General features: G+C 45.8%; 2 protein-coding genes and 1 long non-coding RNA gene across 15 annotated transcripts in view; 2 read left to right on the forward strand and 1 right to left on the reverse strand.

Moving 5' to 3' along the window:
* Positions 1–2,549, forward strand: part of dtnba (dystrobrevin, beta a) — a 54,118-nt gene extending 51,569 nt beyond the window's left edge. For all 12 annotated transcript variants that reach the window (XM_048984847.1, XM_048984851.1, XM_048984856.1 and 9 more), the window contains one exon: positions 38–2,549. The gene's annotated coding sequence lies outside the window, so the exon portion shown is untranslated. The remainder of the gene's footprint in view (positions 1–37) is intronic.
* A 5,287-nt stretch (positions 2,550–7,836) lies between these two features.
* Positions 7,837–8,322, reverse strand: LOC125714342 (uncharacterized). The gene is made up of 2 exons (XR_007383647.1): positions 8,211–8,322; positions 7,837–8,106 (listed from the first exon to the last, which is right to left on the reverse strand). It is a non-coding gene; the product is annotated as an uncharacterized LOC125714342 (long non-coding RNA).
* Positions 8,323–18,909: 10,587 nt separating this feature from the next.
* LOC125714343 (DNA (cytosine-5)-methyltransferase 3A-like) overlaps positions 18,910–21,527 on the forward strand; it is a 93,600-nt gene continuing 90,982 nt past the window's right edge. Inside the window, exon 1 of one of the 2 annotated variants that reach the window (XM_048984862.1) lies at positions 18,910–19,062. The gene's annotated coding sequence lies outside the window, so the exon portion shown is untranslated. The remainder of the gene's footprint in view (positions 19,063–21,527) is intronic. The other variant, XM_048984860.1, reaches the window with a different exon arrangement.

Consider the following 21,527-nt stretch of genomic DNA (forward strand, 5'->3'; position numbering starts at 1 on the left):
TTTGAATAACAAATATTTGCCCTCTGCCCTCTTTCAGGTACAGTGACTGTCCGGGAAATGGGCAGCCACTGTGCAGACACCCCCCTCATTAGGAGAAACAGGCACACACCCCCCCCATCGTTGAAGACACCCAGACACAAGCAGGAGATCCAGCCTGGCCTACCTGCCCCAGCCCGCCCGTCCCTGCCCCACCTGGCCGAATGGATGCCCCTCCCCTCATTAATCGATAGAATAGTGCATGCTTTACATGTGCTTGGACTTCACTATGAAGCTTCCGGACTTCGGCCCATCTTCTGTTCATCTGCGCGTGTAACTCACCCATGGCTTCGTTTCGCTTTGGCAGTGCAATGACTTTGCAGATTTTCCTCACCCCCCCCCCCCCCCCCCCCCCGAATGGTTTTCTAACCACAGACCCGGAAGGGGTGCCTCCCCCCGTCAGACTCTGCGTGACGCTGCCTTCCGATAATCCGTCTCTTTCAGTTGTGCTGGTCATACCGATCTCTGAGGGCTTCATGTGCTGGTCTGCCTGCCTTCCAGCCCTGGCCAGTACAGAACAGCAGCACCCACTGAAGTCCATTTGTCTTGTTTAGGATTCGGTCCACTAGCCGACCAGCTATTGGCCAGAAATAGGCTTTGTCAGAACCAGACGGGAAGGTAACAGTTGGAAATAGAAATCTGGTACAAACTCCATCCTTAATCTGTTTGTTATTGTCAGAGGGCACATTGTATAAGGAAATATACCTTTTAAATACCCACATGTTAGGAGTGAGGCCAAAGAGCTAATTTGTGGCTGGAATTAAATGTCTTTATAAACAATGGAAGTGTGACAACCAGCAAGATGACAGAGTAGGAGGGTTTGGTGACAGTGCTAACAGTCAGCTGGGTGTCTAGCTGAGGACTCCTCTGCTGTTGTTGTGCTGTGGCAGCATGCTGAAGGTAAACAACTGGGTTCGAAGGGAACTGCGTTCCCAGGTCATTTGTCGCTGGATGGTCAGTGTACTTTTATTGTGTGGCTTTTTGTTTGTCTGTTTTTTTGTTTTTTTCACTTTCGTTTTTGCTATTAGATTTGTTTGGTCATTTTTGAGATTCGGCTTTTTGTTTAGGCTTTTTTTAAATTGTATTGTTTTCTTTTCCCCCCAAAATGCTTTCAGAAGCTGTTCGTACGTCTGTGGAACAAATGTGTATTTTGGACTGGTGTTTTTTTGTGTAGCCCGAGGAAGTGAGGAGGTGTGAGGCATGCACCCCTGCGGGGTTTTAACAATGTGCCGGTGCCTGAAACAGTTTGTTATAATGAGGGAACCCACAGGGTAAGATACCAAGGTTAAAATGAGCTCAGGGAGACTTGACTGGAGCTGTGGTCGTCGTTTCTTCCTAGGAAATGGCTGTAAAATATTTCATTTCTGATTATGCAAGGATTGTGGTGAAGCTGAAGCATCAGGAAGTGAGGCTCAGGGTGCAGACGGCCAGGATTATGGGTTCGGAGGTGAATCCCAATTCACCACTCCAAAGCTATGCCAATGCAAAAACTTTAATTTATTGCCTGGACCCAATATCTCTTAGGTATTTTTTAAAGGAGTTTTAAATGTACCTGGAGTCAAGTTGACTGAACCTTTCCTTGAACTAGAGCCCAAAAAGCAGAATTTATGTGAAATCAGAGTAGAGCTCATCCGTTTAAAATGTGTATGCTATCGGTTTCGGAGCAGGTCGAGACACACCAGTGGCTGCTGCTGTTTAATTCTGCACAAGGTTACAGTTTATTAAAGACTCTTGGTCTGAAAATGCTTTGGAACGTTCTGGAATGTGGACCATTAATCGGTGAAGATGGGTGGTTGATTCCTGAGACTGTGAGACAAATGACTTTGAAGGATGTGCTGAAAGCTTTCAACAGAATTCTTTCTTGGAATACCAAAATTATGTTCTATAAGGAGTTCTTCCACATCTCTTTGTGTCTTTATTCATTGACTGAAGCACTGCGAGGAGACAGATTCTCGTATATTTCTGGCATGTGCCTGGATGCTGTACATAGTGTAGCTCGTACTTGTGAATGAGTCTTAGGGAGTGATTCCCAGCCTTTGACCTGGAGGTTCTAAGGACTGCAGCTTCTGATCTTGTGTTTGGGGCAAAAAATAGAACTCTTGTAAAATAGTGTTTGATATATATAAATAAATGAATAAATATATAAATATCTGTGCCAAAAATATTTAGCAAGTTTGCAATTTGACACGTTTGAGCTGATGCCTCTGGATGTCAGGTCTTCAACTGCTGAGGCCTGTAGATCTCACATGCGGGACCAACCAGAAGGTTCGCCTTGAAGATTCAGGACTGAGCGATGGTACGTCAGGGACGAGACCACATGCTCCCCACCCTCTAAGACGGACTGATGGAAGGAGGGGGGTCTACGGACCGTAGAACCAGGAGGAGAGCCCGCCGATGACCTTTTCAAAGAATGTTTGGTGCTGGAAACCATTTGTTTCGATATTTGTTGCATAATCTTGAGATTGTCACCGGATTACTGTGTTTCAGAAATAAAGAAAAATGATGTAAAAACACTGCAGTTTCTGTTGTTTTTTGTGCCGTTTGATTCTGAGCTCAGTGCCACATATCTCCACTGGTCCACCTGACTTTCCTGTTCACACATGTTCTTCGTGAGGACCCGGGGTCCTCCTCATCTCCCAGATGTTTTGTTTCGCGAGTCTTCAGACTGCTTCAGCTAGTGGAGGTCATGGAGGTCATACCAGACATCTCTTTGCAAGTCTAGAGATTCTAGGTCATTCTAGGAGATGATCTTGCATTATACACACAGCTGGAAGATGTGAGCTCAGCCTGATTGAGGGGTTTTTCTGCTTCAGCGATCCCAAGTACTGTGTTATCTGGGCTTAAGGTCTTGGTACAGCCCCCCTTTGTGGGCCCGTTGTGCGGCTCAGCAGCCCCAATTGACCCCCCTTTCTCAAAAAGAGAAAGGATCTAGAGGGGACACACCATGACTCGCCGTCGTCCTTTAATTTGTGAGATATTTTGCTGATGAATCCATGAGTCCTGTTTAACCGTAGAAGCACTGAGGCCGTCGTCATGACCACAGCGTCTTCTCCTGAGGCAGGGTGAATTTGCCGTCAAGTTTTTTTCCGCTCACCGGTGACGTGAAAAATAAACTGATTTAATCTGGATAACCATCACTGGTAACAAATACACCATTAAGGTTCATTAAGATTCAAGATTCAATTCTTCATTGTAATTGTATATGATAGTATATTGAGGCTGGGATTAACAGTGATTCCTCTGTGGTTTAAATCGTTTGTAATTGTTTTGCTAGCTGGGTGTAGATGTATAATAGTTTTAGCATTTTTTTTTTCCAGGACCTATAACATCCTCTCCTGACTCTCGAGGAGTGAAGGTGCTGCTTTATCTGGGGTCAAAAGTAAGTAAGATCTCGGATGTATGCAAATGACCTATGTATTTCACAAAAGAAGCAAGATTGTTTGATACTCCATCACTGCTCTGGTCCTGGTTAACATGGAAATTAATGCTTCTCCCTATGGCTTTGGATGGGATGTGTGGAAATTCCGGGATCCGTAACCCCTTTTCTGGATGCAGAAACGTGCAAAGACCATATATCTGTGATATAATACATGCAAACCTTATGAGGATTTCAGCGCAGATAGACGAACAGAGCTGCAAATCCCTGTAAGGTTTTCCCCGGTAAAATCCTTGATGCGTGGTCCGTACGTGACGAGGGTACGGCTCCAGGTAATTAACGAGACTGGTTTCTATGGCGGCAGACCTGGAACAGGGCTGTGTTTTCCAGACTGCCAAAATGGAGACCGTCCGTCTTGCTAAACCGCCAGCTGTATGGAGGGGTCAGCTTTCATGGGGCGAACCGCGGATGCGTCACGGTGGAGGGGGCCGCTTAACAGGCTCAACAGAACGTAAAATGTGGGCCGCGTCTGATGACAGCTGCCGTGTTGGCTGAGGACTGTCACCTCCATCGGTTGGAGCCCATTTTTGTGTCCATTTTATCAGAGCAGCTGCATTTTATTCTTGCTGTTGGTGCATAGACTTCAGCAAGGTCATGATATTGCAGTGTTCCTGGGGACAGGAGCTACCCTGCTTGCAGTGATTCCCAACCTCGGCGCTCCTTCCATACAGGGCTATGATATGATCTGCTGCATCATGCAGAGAAAATACATGAATCCTGTGGTCAGTTTGCTTGTGAAAGGTGCCGTTAGTGGATGAGGCAGCCCAGCTGTGACTCCGAATCCAGTCCAGCTTCCTGCAGCCTTGGGGCTTTTGTTCAGGTATCCCTCCCCTGCATTGCCCTGGTTCTGCCACCAGAGGGCATCTTCATCCCGGCCTTCCGTTTCGGTGCTCCCGCACGCTAAGTATTAATGAGTAACTGAAATTCAGGCTGCTCTGTGTGCTGCGGACAGATCGAAGCAGCGCGGCCTCGCCCATTTCCTCATTTCCTGGGTTCCGCCCCGCGCCACAGGCTTCCCTTCAGCTTAAATGGTCGGCCTCAGCAAAGATCACGGTTTGGTTATAAATTATCATGCCGGGAAGTCGGTGTCTCGGCCATTCTGCCTGCGCCGGCGCCCAGCAAAACGCAAAGCCGGGCTGCTGCAACGTGATGATTCATGGCACAAATTTCGCGCTTCGCTCTTCGCTTCGCGAGCCTGATCCGCAGTGCCTCCCGTTCTGAGTGCTCGGAAATGTTTTTGTAATTAAGGATTAATTGGCTTGTTAAAATGACTTGCGCTGCTTATATTTCCCTGTTTTCTTTGTTAATGTCTCGCATAATGACAGTGGTGAGCAGGGAACGGGAGTCGCCGAACGGGATGGTAACAGCGCGGGGTTGGGGTTTTACACTCACGCGGCGTGTTTCACAGCTACGCCACCGTCTTACTATAAAGTCAGAGAGGGGTTAGTGGGGTTTCTGTGGCGCCGGTTCAAATGAGATGACCTGAGGCGGGGGAAATGACTATTTTAAAAAGGCCTCGTAAAGCATGTCGCAAGCATTAATGATGCTTCGCACGTGTATTTCTGCTTTATTGGCTGAAGAAAGCAGCCCCAATAAGCGTTGGTTATATCGGAAAACGGTTTGGCGGTCATGCGCGTCGGGCTGGAGCAGGAGTTCGCTCCCTTTGTTAACGTTTCCTTGGTTTAATGAAGTCGCATCTTGTTAAATACTCTAACCGGCCCCGCTGGGCCAGTGGTCCGGGGAGTCTAAAGCCCTTCAGCCTCTATGCACAGTCCTTTGAGCCTTTTCTTTTTGGCCACACCTGCCTCCGTTTAGCTCGAATTCTGTGTCGTTTAGAGGGTGTAAAACGCACGTCAAGCGGTGGACGAAATGCACTCATGCCTGGAATGATCATAGTTCAGGGGATTGGACCGCAGATGCTGGTGGGCTTCTGTAGATGAAACCTGCTAGTTATGTTCATGACAAAGAGCAGCGAGGTGTCAGAACATGACGCTGTAACCCCCAGCCCCAGATACAGAGGAGTGTCAGAGAGCTGCCGCCGGCTTAAGATGGGGTTAAAGACACTTTGTCACGATCATAGATCTTTACTGAACATCAACAGGTATGTAACCTTTGACCCCTTACACTTAAAGGATGTGCTGGGACTAAAAAAACTCATGTAGGATGAATTAAACGCGGGGCAAGAAAAGTCCGTAGCAAGTTCAAAAGAATAGTCACTAACATTTTACATTGACTGCCACTTCATAATGCATCCATAATGCATTCATAGCATTGCATTCATGATACTTTTAGAATTAGACATTGTAGCTGTAATAAATATTAATAACAAACATTGTAATTGTATAATCATATAATGTTTGTTATTAATTTTTCTTAAAGCAGTTAAGGGATGTTGGGTTGTCATGGTATACTTACATGCTGCTTATGAATGTTCTATGAATGCATTATGAATGCATTATAAAGGAGCAGTTCATGTAAAGCGAAAAAATGGCAGCTTTGCTGTACACTGCAGTTTTTATTTTAGTAACTTGAAAAAAATGATTCTGAGCGTAAGTATTTCCACATGCGTGGACCCAGAATAATACCAGACGGTATCACCTTCGCCATTCTCTGTCACGTGCGACGTCATTGTGGGGAGTGGCTCTCGGTGCATCGACGCCCCTTAAAGAAACTTTACCCGTGTTTATTGATGAGCGAAAATGTGAATCCTCCCCAAATCACTCCTAGCAAGTGACTGGTCCCTTGGCACGCATGTACTTGACATTCCCTGAGATGCCACCTGTCAAACCGCCACATGAACTCCTTCCTCACTCTCCTCCTCCTCATTGTTGGCTAGGAGATGTCAGGCGCCTCGCTGAGGTACAGACTCAGTGAGTTCATACAGTGTTTGCTGGGTGGGCGTCTGAATAACAGGAAATTCATTACAGCCAATTAATTAGTCCAGGGATTTTTAGCTGAACAAATAAATGTTAATCATTTTAGATGCCTGGTAGAAAGGTTCCAGAAAGTCTTCATGACCTATAGAGGGCGGACAAGCTTAGCTGCTGTGGGCGAACAGATTTTCACCGGGAGAGAGAGTCTGTATGCGTGTGTGTGTGTGTGTGTGTGTGTGTGTGTGTGTGTGTGTCTCCTTTGAGTACAGCCACTTCTCCACCAAATGCAGATTGACATCATTAATTTTTCAGTGGTATTAATTAACCTCAGCGGAGAAAGTGTGGTGTGTGTGTAGGGGGTGGGGGTTGATAATGAGGGTCTCCCCCAAGATGCCCAGTTTCTCCTCGCAAGGAGTTACTCCTTCACTCCTCCGCCCCTCCGCCTCCAGCTGCCAGAAAAATAAGACAAATGAAGGTGTAGCTGTGAGGACTCTGAACCCGGGGGGCTTGTTTATTAACCAGCATCGCCAGTGAAAACGTGATCTGCAAAATTTGGCTTTAAAACTGTTCTTTTTGGTCTGTTAACACATTTGTTTCCTACTAACCTCTGTAAAGAACAGCCTGTTGATCACTGACTATCCATCCAGGGCTGTTTTGCCGCAATTCATTTTTTGTAGATCTGAATACTCATGTCAGTTTAAAATATATAATTACTGCAATTTTCTGTCGCTTTAGTGCTCGGCTTCATTCCTGCTTCTCGTTTTCCCTTTTTTTCAGCTCCGTGTCTCTGTTTCTGATCTCCTCAGGGCCTCCAGGCAAGATTTTCTTGAAAGGCTGTATTAAGATGGGAATTCTCGATTATCCCTGACAAAACAGGGGGGTTTAAGTGTGCCGTCAGTGTCCCAAGGACACTCTCCAAGCTCCAGGCGGTTTTGAGGAGTATCCCATCGCTGTGGGGATGAGCCGCTGGTGGAGGCGATTGCCGGGCTCAGCCTTCTTTCCAGCCTTGGTGCATCACGCTCACCACAGTGTTGATGTTGCGGCAGGGAAGGGTCCTGAAACGGCGCCAAGGCGGTGGGCAAAGCCACAGATTCTCTATCCTGATGTCACCCAACAAGCATTTCCCTTGGCTCTGGCATTGCACCAGCACCCCAGGAGACGGGATTTGGGGGCTGCATTCCTCAAGCAACCCCAGCCCTGTGAAGATGCACAATGCGCCCCCTGCTGGGCTGGGGGAGGCTGGGCGGGGTTCAGCTGCTTCACACTGAGTCCCCGGGTGACAGTTAGGGGGCCACAGCGGCTCCCGCCATTGAGGGAGACACACACACACACACACACACACACACACACTCATACTCACATTCAGACAGCCAGGTTTAAAGGGATTTCCCATCAAATCCAAGTTTACTTTGAAAAACACTGTAAGCCCAAAACAAACTTTGATGAAAATCAATGCATCATTTTTCTTAATATAAATGTTTGTCTGATTGTGGATGGTCCCACAATGCCTGGATGCCTGGAGCTACTCTATACAAACACACACACACACATGCAGTACAGACAGAGACACACACACATACAGACAGACACACACATACACACACAGGTTTGTAATTATATCTGTGTTTTACTCATAATCTAATACCAACAGTCTGCGAACCTGATCAGGGTGGTGTGTCCATGGTCAGTAGGTCACTGTGTCGAATCCCATCACTGGGCCCTTAACCACCAGTTGCTCCAGGGACTGGCTGACCCGGCTTTCTAAAAAAAAAACAAAGCACTGAGTGAATAGAAAATAAAATGCAGAGCAAAGCGTTTGATCTTCGTATTTCTATCACCACTTTTTAAAACATTGCTTTACTTACAAGGTCCCACTTTAGTGTCCCCACAACCTCAGCGGCAGCCGAGAGGGACAAGAGAGTCACGAGCATCAGGGTGGTCTTTTAAGCATGCCTCCACATGGGTCCTCCCCCCCCCCCCCCAGAGCAATGCCTGACGTGCGGCCTTCTGCCCACTTCCTGCCCCTCCGCTGGGCAAGCATCTGCTGTCCGCGAGATGCAGGAGCGCGCCGGGGAGAACGAGTGGCTGTGCCAGTCACTACGGCAGGCCGTGCCCACTTTCCGCCGTGCTCTATAAATGGCAGCGCCTGGGGAAGATGCACCCCCCCCTCCGGTCGCTTGCATCTTAAAGGGGAGGTTACAAAACACATCAAGCAATGACTAATGAAACCGTGAGCAATTGCCCTTTCGCACACATGCCTTTAACTGGCGCTTCTTTGTGGCAGACCTGCCAGCTGAGCCTAAGGGTGACATAGTACCATTGTGCTGTGACAAAGTACACAGAGTATTACAGGTATTCTTGAATGTTGACATGTTTTCTGAAATAGTGGCTCATTTTCTCCCCTTCAAAATTAATCAGAATTAAGCAACCTCTTCTCAAAACGGTATTTTTGCATCAGAATGACAGTGCTAACAGTGGTTAGCACTGTTGCCTCACACATCTGGGACCCGGGTTCGAGTCTCCGCCTGGGTCACACGTGTGTGGAGTTTGCATGTTCTCCCCATGTCGTCGTGGGGTTTCCTCTGGGTACTCCGGTTTCCCCCCACAGTCCAAAAACATGCTGAGGCTAATTGGAGTTACTAAATTGGCCATAGGTGTGTGAGTGAATGGTGTGTGAGCGTGCCCTGCGATGGGCTGGCCTCTCATCCAGGGTTGTTCCCTGCCTCATGCCCATTGCTTCCTGGATAGGCTCCGGGCGACCCAGTAGGATAAGCGGTTTGGAAAATGGATGGATGGATGGACACGCACCACATACATTACGCCATCGACATGCCTCCAGTTTGGATCCTGTTCCACGTTTCCTTACAGATTACTTCATAAGGCATTAGTAATGTATGACATCATGCAGACACAATGCAGTGTAATACCTTATAACACATCACATCCTGTTCCACCTTTCCTTACATGCAGCTTCACAAGGTATTTTCCAATGCACACCATCACCAGACATACTGCCATGTAATACTGTATAATACATGACAAGCAATCATACATAGACAAAGGTTAATAAATATGCAAGGTCATGTGTTTATTTGTCTTTGTTCTGCTTTTTATAGGCTTCTGGTGTATGATGGCCTGCATTGACATAATTCAAGCGCCATCTCTCTGTCGCCCTTCCTTTCGGTTCAGAGGCGAGTGCAGCGACTGGGGGTGTCATCGTTTAAAGCGCTTTCAGGGCCCCGCTCTGCCGTGTTCCCGCTCCTTCAGACTACAAGCCACGTCGTGGTCCAGCCCCTATCAAACAAAGCCATTTTTCCGGCTAAGCAGCCTTTCCCTGGAGGATGGTTTATCTCTGTAAGCCCAGTCTGCTGTCCTTGAGCTGGTTTTCTGACCACGGCTTTCGGTTTTATTGTATGATAATGAGGATGGCGCTCTATCATGTGATGAATAATAATAAATATTAAAGGAGTCTGTTTGTAGTAACATATTACAAATGGGCTGTCAGTTGATATCAGCATCATTAGTTTTATTTTTAGAGAATAAATCAAAATGTCTGTCTACAGTGAGCTCTCTCTCAGACAGCCCCCCCGCCCTCCCCATCCTCACTATCTGGGCCAGGGTACCTCTGCATCTGTGTTTTTCGTTGCCATGGTTTCCTGGAATGTGACGTAGATCCTCGGAGGTAAATCCTTTCGGCTCAGTGGTCGGAGGGAAGCAGATTTTTCTCTGCACAAGCCGCTCCAATCCAGCTGTGTGTTGATTTTAAAGGCTGCACCTCTGCCACCGAGGATGGAGGGTGATGATCGCAGGCTGCTTTCTGCTCTCTCTCTCTTTATCCTGCTTTTCATCTACTACAGATGATGGTGAAATTCAGCGCTATTTCTCCCATTGAGGAAAACTTTCACTGCGTTTTACTCTGAATGACCTCAGGGGCCTTGCATTTATGTTCGAGATGTTTATTAACGTATGAAAAGCTGGCCAGTCGCGTTTAGTTCAGGCGAAATACGTAAATACTGCTGCGATGGGCTGGCCCCCCATCCTGGGTTGTTCCCTGCCTCGTGCCCATTGCTTCCGGGATAGGCTCCGGACCCCCCCGCGACCCAGTAGGATAAGCGGTTTGGAAGATGGATGGATGGATGGATGTAAATACTGAGCGACTGTGTCAATTAAACCAAAGAAGCTGTCTGGTGGAGGATGGAAGGTTTGTGAACAGCGTTGTGTCGTGTTCATGCAGTCCAGATGTGGGATCCTACGTAGGAGAATCCAGTAACGGAATCGGGCTCTAATGGATGCGCAGGCAGATAGGCGACGAGGCACAGAGCACCTAATAGCATCGAGCCAGCTTCAGTTCCCCTTTCAAGGATCGGGGATCGTTATTTGTCATTATGCTAGTGGGTTATACAATTATACAAGTCCAAAAAGACTCACTGGTAGCCTCTTCAATGACATAAATAACATGCATAAGTATATATAACAATCAACATAGTAATAGATATAGCATAAGCGTAAGGAATATATAAGCGAGTATTCGTGGAGAAAATATTATCGCTACATAAGCCTGCACCGTATTGCACTGCTGCTCTAAGTAAGCATACAAACGTATGGTGTGAACAATACAACATGAAAAACCTAAAGCTTTGGCTGCAGCAGACATCTCTATTTCGCGTCTTATCCCGCCCCCACCGTGCGGCTCGCGGCCGTTCGGGAAAAGAGGGGCTTTTTCAGCGGCCGCCCTTGGCTGGCGATGAGGCGGGCCGCGAACACGTGCGGCGGGCAGGCGGAGGCAGCCTGGGTAACTGCGGGCCAGAGCAGGCGCTGGTCAGCAGCCAGAGAGAGGCAGGCGCCACACGACTTGAATTTTAATGGGGAGTCATGCAAGACTGGCTGGACCTCCAGCAAAAGGGGGGGGGGGTGATGGGGTGGGAAAAAAACAAATGCCGGCAGTGAGCCTTCGAGTGGCTGATTCAGATCCGCGTTTAGGGGCAGTTTGGGTGCTGGGGGGTGAAATTCACACGGAGGCTGTATGATCGCTGGTGGGCTTCTCATGAGAACAGGCTCTAGGTGTCCATCACATCAAGGACAGCGACGGCTGGGGTGTGAATGTCACACCAAGGAACAGAAGTGCTCATCCTGGCGTCTCCAGTTCGCAACATGCCGCTCTACATTTTGCTCGGTTCAAAAAAAAAAAAAACACACACATAGGTTAAAAGTATGTGGCTTCGTTATCTTTTGTAAAGATGTGTTTTTGGAAAGAGTACATTAGTGACCGACAGAACAAGGTAACTAAAAGGGAAAATTAAAATAACCGTGGTCATTATTTCATCTGGAGGGTTCTGTATTGGGGGCGGCATGGTGGTGCAGTGGTTTAGCACTGTTGCCTCACACCTCTGGGACCCGGGTTCGAGTCTTCGCCTGGGTCACATGGGTGTGGAGTTTGCATGTTCTCCCCATGTCATCGTGGGGTTTCCTCCGGGTACTCCGGTTCCCCCCACAGTACAAAAACATGCTGAGGCTAATTGGAGTTGCTAAATTGCCCGTAGGTGTGCATGTGTGAGTGAATGGTGAGTGAGTGTGCCTTGTGATGGGTTGGCCCCCCATCCTGGGTTGTTCCCTGCCTCGTGCCCATTGCTTCCAGGATAGGCTCCGGACTCCCTGCGACCCAGTAGGATAAGCGGTTTGGAAAATGGATGGATGGATGGTTCTGTATTCCCATGAAGGAAAAATCAGGATAAGCCAGGATCTCTAGGAAGATTCCGAGTGAGCAGAAATGATGAGTGCAGTTAGGATATAGCACTTACATTACATTACACAACTGTAGTTTGCCCTGGGAAGTAAAACAGGGAAATAGAAAAGCGGAGAACTTTTCCTGAGAAGGACACTTATAGTCCATTTTACTTTAATATGAATTATTGTTAATCTGTCTAGAGATCAATCTTTTTTTCATGTTAAAGAAGAATGTGACTACTCACTAATATGAAATAATGAATATGCATAAAGAAAGGCTGTTTGTGGTTCAGTGGGTAGGATCTCTCTACCTGCAATCAAAAGGTTATCAGTTCATATCCCATCCTGGGCAGAAGTGTCACACTGCCGTTGGGCTCTGGCAAAGTTGTTAAGTACAGTCAAGTTTGTACATATGGCAAGTGAAGCTCAACACATTCAAGCAGTATATGAACCTGAGTATAATCTGACAAAAAAACTGAACCCAGTAATTAGTCTGTAACGGGCTTCCACAGTTACTGGTGGGAACCACAGGCCTGGGAGGTCACTGAAGAGCCACTACAGATGGCAGCCATCTTTAGTGAAGGCTTGGGCAGCCTCAGCTCGAACGGTGTGCTCTTCTGGCATCGTAATGTCTGGAGGGATAATCATGTGATCTTGGGCTACAAGTGTAGCCCAAGTTACCTGGATTTACACTCTACTCATTTGAAAGACACTTTTATGCAAAGTCATTTTATGCAAAGTACATTTTTCAGAAAGTAGGGTCAGCTGGTCCCTGAAATTATTAGGTTTAGGGGTCCTGCTTAATGGCCCAACGGTGAAATTACTCTGCCATCCTTGGGTTTTGATCTGACGACCTTCCGGTCACAGGTCAGGTACAGCATCCTAACCACCAGAGCCGCAGCCCACACACCTGGATGCTGTGAATCTCCTTCCTGAGCTCCGTTTCTATAGAGAGCCGTTCCCTTTGACACTGTGACTCGTACAGCTATATAGGGCTGATGCTAATGTTTGTATCTGGGCTTGTGAATAGTGCCCGAGTGCGTTGTCATTACGGTTTGACGTTATGTGTATGCTTAATGGTCCCCAGGAGGTCTGTAACAGCTGTTGCGGTGTTCAGTGGCTCTTTCATGAGAGCGGGATGTATTTACTTCATTACTGCCAGGCTACAGTGTTAGCGGCTATCGCTAAACCATTTACAGCGTGTAATAATTTATTATTAAGTTATCTGAACATAATTTATTCTGTTTTTTTACTGCAAACATGTTTATATGGCTGCTCTATATACTGACAGGAATAAACACAGAGGCCCTGGATATACAGTAACCGTCTGGGGAGCTTTATACAGCTCTGGAAAAAATTGAGAGACCATAGCAATATTTTCAATCTCACTCATTTCTCAATTTATGGGCATGCGCCTGTGTAAAATATACATGATTTTGCAAACTGCAGCCTGGCTCTTCCCTGCTTCTCATTGATGAAGGGCTTCTTCCTTGGTTTATGGCTCTTCAGTCCTGCTTCTAGGAGCCTGTTATGAACTGTCCTAGCAGTGCACTTCACACCACTTAATGTTTCCTATTCTTTTTCAAGGTCACTTGAGGTCATCCTCTGATTTATGAGGCACTGCTGGATAAGTTGATGGTTATCCCTCGCATTAGAAAATCGCGTGACTGTCATTTCCAGTGTCTCCTGCCTCACATTATTCTTGTGTACTGATGTCTTGGAAACTTTGAGCCTATAAGCAGCCTGCTGTGCAGTATAGCCTTCTGCCAGCAGAACCAGGATTGAACCAGGATTAAACCATTATTTAAAAATGCAGATTTTAAAAAATATAGAGTGGTCTCTTAATAGTGCTGTATGATTGGAAAACACAGGCCAGTAGCTATCAGTCGAGGGTTTTCTGCATAACATGAAGGCCCACAGTGGCTGATTGGCTTCTTCGGTGAAAGCACTGAGATCAACTGCTCCCACGCTGATCCCTCATCCGAGGTTCAGTGCAGTGAGAGAAGATGGATGAAAGAATTTACGCTGAAGACTCCCAAGGTGAGAGTCTCTTCTGTGAAAGTTACTAAATCATCCTTTAAAGTCGCAGCAGCTTCTAATATGATAAGCACTGTTTAGCACTGGGTTCCCCAATTCCAGTGCTGGAGGGCCGGAATCCAACACAGTGTGCAGGAAATTAGCTAATCATCGGGTTTAGTAGTTGGGTTTCAACAGGAAAAACTGTGTTGAATTCTGCCCCTCCAGGACTGGAATTGGGGAACCCTGGTTTAACACAACTAGTTGGTTAGCCTATAGGCTACCAATATCTCTGTGCAGTACAATCAGCCAGTGTTACTGGTTTAATTATCTATGGGCTTTCAGTTTGTGTTAAAATCAGTTAACAAAATTTACCCTCAGCTAGAAATCATACCCTGGAGGGCCAGCAGAAAATCAGACGGGCCAGTGCCATAACAATTTACTTGCAAAGAGAATCACACTGCAGACTTAACTGCACATTTTTTATCGGTTTTTAACTGACCTGTGGCATTACTAAAACCATGTGAACAAAAAGAAAGGAAAACGCATTAGCCTCTCAACAGTACATTCCCTCCAGCTTATCTGACCATGCACACACAAACCTGTCGGACACAATCGTTTTTATCATACTCACTGTGACTGCTTGAATGAGAAGGCCTGAGTTACATGTAGGTGGGCCCAGATGCCTGTCTATGTGATTCCTGAAAAATATTACATTAGTAATTGATCCTTAATTACCTTCAGATGCTAAAATCAAGGAAATGTAGAATAATTCTTTATTTCAGCCAGTAGAGGGCTGGGTTAAATGCAACGCTTTTGGGCTGTCGGCCATTTTGGATCAAAGTAGGAGCCAAATCTTTTACAGTTTAAATCCTTGTACACAGAAAAGGGAGGACCTGCTTGTGATGGCTTAAGACCTTGCACGATAGCCAGATGACTGGACCTTCTGGGCATCTGTGAGAGTGAAGGGAGGTTTCAAAGAAGACAATGTTTGCAACAAGTTGTGGCACGACCCTCACCAAGGGAGAAGCTGATGGCGGTGAAGACTCCTTCAGAAAGACAGAAACTCAGACAGTGTCTCACTCAAGCAGCGTTAGGGGATCTATTAGATAAGACTGTCTGAGGGATTTAGCTCAGACAGGTTGTCATTACTGAATGTCCCATGAATATTGATGTACCACCCCCCCCCCTCCCGCTCCCAAACCTCCTCACAGTCTCCTCAGATCCCAGCGGCCTAACACACAGAAACAGCCTTTATTTATGAACCGGAATAGGAGCGTGGAGGCGTGACCCCCTCTGATGGTGAGCCACTCTGCTACGGAGCTAAGTCATCTTAACCCTCACGGCCGAATGAAGACGCTTGCTGACATGTGGTCTTGCTGAGCGGCACTGTGGAATCTGTGACCTGTTATGCTGTTTATTTTCTGGGTAAGGGAACAGAAAGAAGGTCACGATGGGGACCCACAGGAAGCACACTGTCAGATTTCCCTCGGGAACAGCAGCAGGGAAGGTCACAGGTTTTCCGTGATGTAAAACGTCTCAGTCGAACAAGTTTAGTGTGACTTTATGATCTACTTGATAAGATAAACAGTGAACCCACTGACATTACTTTTGTGAAGCTGTACGCAGCTGACACTGAAGAAAATGGTATTTTGTATTGGAAAACCTTGTGAAGCATTTTTTTGTTTGTTTTTCCTCTTGTTTTGTGAATTTATTTACAAATTTAAATGTACCAGATGTCCTTTTCGTTACTTCAAGCAGAATGGCAGACACAATGTACTGTCCAATGAAGGAAGGCGAAACAGAAAAGTGACACAACAGAAATGCATCCCTTCCACTCACACCATTTGGTGAAATGGGGCCTTCGTCCTCTAACTGCTCAATGGGAAGCTAATTACTTTGGGAGCCATATTTCAGTTTAGGATCACATGGTATATTCTGTTATTATGCTTATGTGTGTGAAAACATACCTTGTTTTGTGCTTGTAAGTTCCGTAAAGCTGTTTGTGAAAATATAATAATAGTAATAAATCATGTTGTACCTGAACCCAACTGGTTATTTTTACTACTTCCGAATGCCATCAGAGGCACTGTGTCTATTTGTTATATGATGTCTACAGTATGGGCTTGAGTGCAGCGTTGGTATAAACAGAATATTCTTGTAACTGCACGCCCCACTGCACGTCAAAAGAATGATGAAGAATGATGAAGTGGTTCAGTGAGATTCTAACCTCAGCTAGCCGATGTTCTTTTTAGAAGAGAGCACAGGGGGCGCCCACGAGCTCACCCGCTGAGGGTTCCGATGCCGTGCAGACGAGGCTGCCTTGAGCGCTTCATCACTGCAATTTGGGTCTCACTTGGCTCTTGAAACACCATAAAAGGAAGAGTGTGTTGAGCCATACTTTAGTCGCATGACAGTGGGCAGCAAGTGGGAAAAGGAGACCCACCAGGTCACACCGATGTCCGTGATCTGATCTGCTGGCAGGTTTGGCCTCTGCTGCTCCAGAGCTCACTCTTCAGGGGACTCTGTCCTGCTAGGGCCAGCCCTCCTCTCTGGCAGTATAGCAGGGCTGCAGCAGCAATATCCCTGCGAATTTAATGTGACTTCAGGGTGATTCACACTCGCTTTTCAAGTCATGTTTATTTTCACTGCTGGCAAACAATAGCACGCATCACTTCCAGGGAGCAGGAGACGGCTTGTGATCTGGATGTTGGTCCAGGTTGGCTGGGGTATTCAACATGCCGTGTACGAGTCTGCCGGCAATCCCACAGAATTCCCAAACTGTTTTTTTCTTTAATTCTTTAGACTCCATGTATACTATAAATGTGCATCATTTCCAGTTTCGTCCAGATATTTTCAGTTGCTGACGTAGCCGTTAACGCTGAGCACTTGTCTGCCTTCTGGCTGATAATTTGTCCTGAATTTGGTGTTTTTTTGCTACTTTTCATGCCACACAGTGTGTCATGAGTTCAGCGGCCCATCGATCTCAAGCAGATGTAGTGGACCCAAGTGAAAACTACTTATAGCAGTTTGAGTGAATTCGATATAATCACCATCAAGATATAAACAACCCCCCTCCCCCATGGCCATAATACAAAAAATGCAGTAGATTTTAGAGAATACAGTAATGTTTAGCTTGGCTTAGCACATGAAGACTAGACAGGAAGACTGATTTTGTTCACGTAAACCGCGCCCACTTCCTGCTAACCCCTCCTTACTGCCACTCTATTTTTTTTGTTTCCATCTATCTTCTAACTGCAGGTCAGTGACATGGGGGGGCTGAAACTTATCCCAGGTAGCATGGGGCACAATGCAGGCTTATACCCTGGATGGGATGCCAGTCTGTCACACAATTTGGGCTGTTTAGAGACCTAAGCCAGCATAGTCTCCCAATGAGCCTATGATACGGTCTGGCTTTAAGGCACAATTACAAACAAATTTAATCACAAACTGGGTCACTGCTGTAAAAACATAGACTGGTTTTGTGTTCAACACTAGTTTCAAACACGCGCTTAACCCTTTCTTCATAACCACTCAACATACATGCCATATTAGTCCATGCAGGTTTTTCCTGTGGTAAAACGTAACGAACGGCTGCTTACTACCTGCTGTGCTAACCAACTTTACGCTTAATGTTTAACCGTTTCCACAAACTGCCGCTAGTTGCACATCATAAAAGCACTGGCCGTTTGTACAGGATTAAAAGACATGGCACTTTAAGGTGCTTGAGTTTGTGACTGATAATGGCGAAACTATTAAAAGCATCAAAATAGGGAAGTGTCTGTCTTTAAACAGAGAATACCAGATCACTTGACAAAATAAAAATTTATCAGTTTTAATCGAATATACTTCATGAATTATCCATCCCAAGCCATTCTCAGTACGCTCCAAAAAATGCCCGTGCAGTTTTACTGACGTTCCCAGGACATTATCCCAGTGCCAGGAATATTACTACAGCCAACTAACAATAATAATATAAAACAAACGATGGACATCGTACAACAGCGGGTAACACTCTCACTTTACAGCCTAAACGTCAAAGGTTCAAGGCTGGATGGTGCATTTGCAGTATATACATGTAGCCCTTTTGTAAAGTAATATCTTATCCTAAAACTTTTCTTTTCCCAACATTAATTGCATTAAAAGTATGTTCAGGTATTGAACATACATGTATTGAACATACATACTGACATTGAGAGAGCCTTTGCTATAATGTGAAACGTGGAAAGAACTTTCCATTGATGTTACAGTAAGAATGTTCTCAGTCAACCTCTCACATAATGGTGGCTAAACTTCTGGGAAAGTCGGAGCGTCATACAGCTTTCCAGAAATCACCGTACAGACAGCGGCACACATCCATTACTTTTCTTACATAACAGAATTTGCAAAATCAGAGTACTGGTGTCACAACGTTTAACTTCACTGTGTTAGTTGTGTTTTTGCATTTTGAAATTCATAAGAAGGCGGAGGCCTATTTTGTTTCGGGAATAAAGGTACAATTTTGCATTTAGGCCTATTATTGTTTGATGTTGTATCAGTTAAAAACGACATTCTGTTAAGGAAAGAAAAGAACAAGAATATTATTATTATTATTACTATTCATAACAATAATAATAATAATAATAATAATACATATAGGCCTAATTGTGATACATTGAGTATGTTGTGTTTTTAGGCCAAATGCAGGCACATATTTTGGCAGAACCAATTTGGGTGGGTGACATTTTAGAAAACAATACTATTACGAGGAATAAGGCGGTGATGAACGTTCATTTGCAGTGGGCGAAGAGCGCGGGCGTTCTAGATGGCGCGCTTTAGGACCCTGCGGAGCGTTGGAGCCGCCGGCCTCTGCAGTTACAGCGGAGCAGCTGGAGCAGGCCTCGCCGGCTGGGGAGGAGGTGGACAGGGGGAAGAGCAGAAGGAGGATCCGGGAGGCAGCGACAACCAGAAGGGTCAGGCCTGGGACTGGCGGAACGGGTAATTAACACTGTGATCCACTCATTAAAACACCTCGAACCCGTGCTGTAGACCCTCTTGGTGAGATAACCTTCAGTGGTCCAAAATAAAGAGCCCAAACGGGAGGTATCTGATGGTGCGCAGACTGGCTGGATATCTGCGCTTTCTGCAGATGTGGGGGGCTGGGGGGTTTAAACGTAGCTAGCGATCGGCACTTGAACTTGAACACAGTTCTTTATTTTTCCCGAAAGCGATCACAGACTTGTGCACCGGTTACCTGCCGCGACCTTTGCATATGAAAGCGTGCGTGTCGGTGGCGAGGCATGCCCCAGTCATGATGCATGTGCACAGTCCGTCATCATGTATGTACACAGCCAGTTATCATGCATGGGGACCCGGGCGCCGCTGCGCTTTTTCGCCCATTCGCCGATGCGCTTTAAGCAGGCACGCAGTTCAACTTGCCCGGAGACGATCCGCGGATCACGGAGCGGAGGCGGCTTTTCGCCTGACATTACGCAGGGATGCGGACTCCAGTTTGTTCCGTGTCACATCTGCTTTATGCGATCGTGTTAAAGTCCGGGAAAATGCACATAGTATTTCAGAAAATCCTCACGCTTGGCTGCACTCTCCCGAAAATGAAATGATAAATAGCTCTGTCCAGGAAACAGGAATGGACCCTGTTTTGAATATGTTGCATGTAAAAACGATTTTTTTAATGCACATTAAAAGTATATTTCTATATAGTACAAGTTTTTTTATTATTAAAATATAGGTGTTTCAGTTTGATATGAATGATGGGGTTCATCGTACAGTCCATTTGAAAAAGTAAGTTCCAGTTGCGTGTCATTTAAGGTGCGACGATTGTTAATTGAGATCAGATTAATTGAACTGATCCATCTCCTGACCTACATACTACGGCATAACTTGCAGTGCGGATTTTCTGTATACTTTTTTTCTGGAAGAACCGTGCAGTGTTCTCACACCTACAAGTAAAGGGGCAATTTACAGCAAATGACGTCGATATGCAGCCGCCAGCGTCCGACAGACAGACAGACAGACAGACAGACAGACAGATAGATAGACAGACTAACAAAGGATCTGAATATATAAGATATTATGTTTTGTGTCACGGGTTCAAATGAGTGTCCAGATGATAAAATGTGAATTTAACAGTACCTGTAGTTCATCAATCAAGTGTCCCGCAGGCCTTTAAAAAGGTATTAAATATATGCCCTTTTCTTAGGCTTTACAGTTTGTGTTGCCGACGTGTGTGTTTATAATAACGTTGTGAAGGGGGAAAACTTGTAAAAATGGATGAATTATTGTATACATGGAAATCCTTTTAGGATTTTATATATACCGCAATAGTGGCATGCCGTCGTCATAATCACGCTTGTCTTCTAGGCCCATTTAATGGTTTTTGGGTGTAAGAACTTATATTAAACGGTCTATTAGTGACAGTAACTTTCAGTTAGAGAGAAAGTCGTCACCTAAACCATGTGAAATCTAATTTTCCAACCATAGCGGATAGTTTATAACTTTTATCCCAATTTGCGTTACTGAGGGACCCACCAAGTAGTTATGCTTGTGTTAACTCCAGGTATCGGACGCAGGAATTAAAGCCATTGCTGTATATACACTCCATGATTGTGGTTCACTGAGTCAGTTTAGCGCAAATTAGACTGTAATATTTGTCATTCGTAGAAACAAAATCTTTTACGTGCATTTCAGTATATGGTGCATACAACCCAGGAAAGTTAATTAATTAATTTTTTAGTTTCACGTAGAGCTATTTTTAATTCCAGTGTGAACGTAAATTTACCGCAGTCCTGAAATTCGTAAAAGAACAGAAAAGTGCGAGGTGGAGTTCAGCGGATGTACAAAAACACACCTTCAGATGCCAACTTGAACTTAAAAACGCCCATTATAAATTCTGTACTGGCCTCGTTTAGCCTGAGTGAAATGAAGCGTTTTTCGGGCGCAGAGCCGCGGTTGGCAGTTTCGTCCTCGCCCCCCGGCCCGGATCAGCCCCGTCGCTTCCGCCCGGCCACTTGGTCACTTTCTTTGACTTTGAAAATCGGATTTTACGTCTTTTTCGCCTTTGGCTAAAGCCGCCAATTGATCGCACAAATCCGCGCGGATGCACGTGACTGTTCAAACCCTCCGAACGCAAATCGCATTCGAACAATCACCGATACGGAGAAAGAACATTCTGGACGCCTCGCCTGTCAGTCAGATGTTGTCCTCATCGGGCTGACTGGCATGCTTGGTTAACTTTCTTCGTATGAACCTACATTGGACGCTTACGCCTTCTGTCTTAGTGTGATTTAAAATTAAATAAACTGTTGCGTGCAAATATCTGAATTTCAATGGCAATCACAGGCCGCGGAAAAGTGGGAAAAGAGAGTTTGGCAGAGATTCAAGGAGCGCCATGTTAAAGCTGAACGGGAGGGGTTTAAATAGTCGGCCTTTATTATAGCCTGTGC

Source organism: Brienomyrus brachyistius, chromosome 19, assembly GCF_023856365.1.
Source record: "Brienomyrus brachyistius isolate T26 chromosome 19, BBRACH_0.4, whole genome shotgun sequence".
In the NCBI taxonomy this organism is placed as follows: Eukaryota; Metazoa; Chordata; class Actinopteri; order Osteoglossiformes; family Mormyridae; genus Brienomyrus; species Brienomyrus brachyistius.